The sequence below is a fragment of the Oryzias melastigma genome, linkage group LG13 (assembly GCF_002922805.2).
Source record: "Oryzias melastigma strain HK-1 linkage group LG13, ASM292280v2, whole genome shotgun sequence".
Lineage (NCBI taxonomy): Eukaryota > Metazoa > Chordata > Actinopteri > Beloniformes > Adrianichthyidae > Oryzias > Oryzias melastigma.
In genome coordinates this window covers 20,171,850-20,172,829 of record NC_050524.1, presented here as the reverse complement: position 1 = coordinate 20,172,829, position 980 = coordinate 20,171,850, and positions in this window count along the sequence as shown.

The following is a 980-nucleotide window of genomic DNA, read 5'->3' as shown; positions in this document are numbered from 1 at the left end:
AATTTACTTTAGCCTTTAAGAAATTTGGATAATTCATCACCATTTAAAAATATATATAAATATGAATTTTGAACTAAGTTTTGGCACAATCAAAAGCAAAAATATAAAAAGAAACTAGCATCTCTCAATTTTTTTTTCATTTTTACCTTTTACCTTAGTAGATGCCAAATTAGCCAAAAAGCTAGCTTGTTGGTTAATTACTAGCTAAACTCCAAAATAGACTATCATTCCTCAGTAAACTAAATTAGTCAAAAATGTTAGCCTGTTGCTAAAATAGAGGCTACATTTTAAATTAGCCTACAAAATCTCAGTAGATAACAAATTAGCCAAAAACTTCAGCTTATCGCTAAAAAATTTAGCAAACTCAGTAAAGGCCAAATTAGACAACAAAAAAAGCTAACTTGTTGCTTAATTACTTGCTAAACTCCAAAATAGCCAAAAATTCCTTAGTAAACTAAATTACATAAATGAAAAAACTTTTAAAAATTACTATTATGGATGGATAGAATCAGGAATGAATCCATAATAAGATCATAGGATCACAAAGTGTCCAAATAGGGTAGATGATTTGGAGATAAATGCGGGGAAGCAGATAGAGATGGTTAGGATACACTAAGAGGAGGAACAGCTATGAGGCCAGTAAACGGATCCTGAAGTTGGAGGTACCCAAAAAGAGGAAGGCCAAAGAGGAGGCTCATGGATGTAGAGAAGGAGGACATGAGGGTGGTTGGTGGGAGTCACTAGTATGGAGAGGAGGAAGCTAGGCGGAGGCAGAGGATTCAGTGTGGTGCCCCCTATAGGGACAAGGTGAAAAATAAAGATGTCTTGAAGCTAGAGTTTCTCAAGACATCAAATTAGAGAACATTTTGTTATTTTTTTTAAATAATACAAGTCATATTCACTTTTTTTGTGTCAACTGGCCTTCAGAAGAATCCTTGTTAATCCTGAAGCCTGAGAAACACAGACGGTTCCCATAAAAA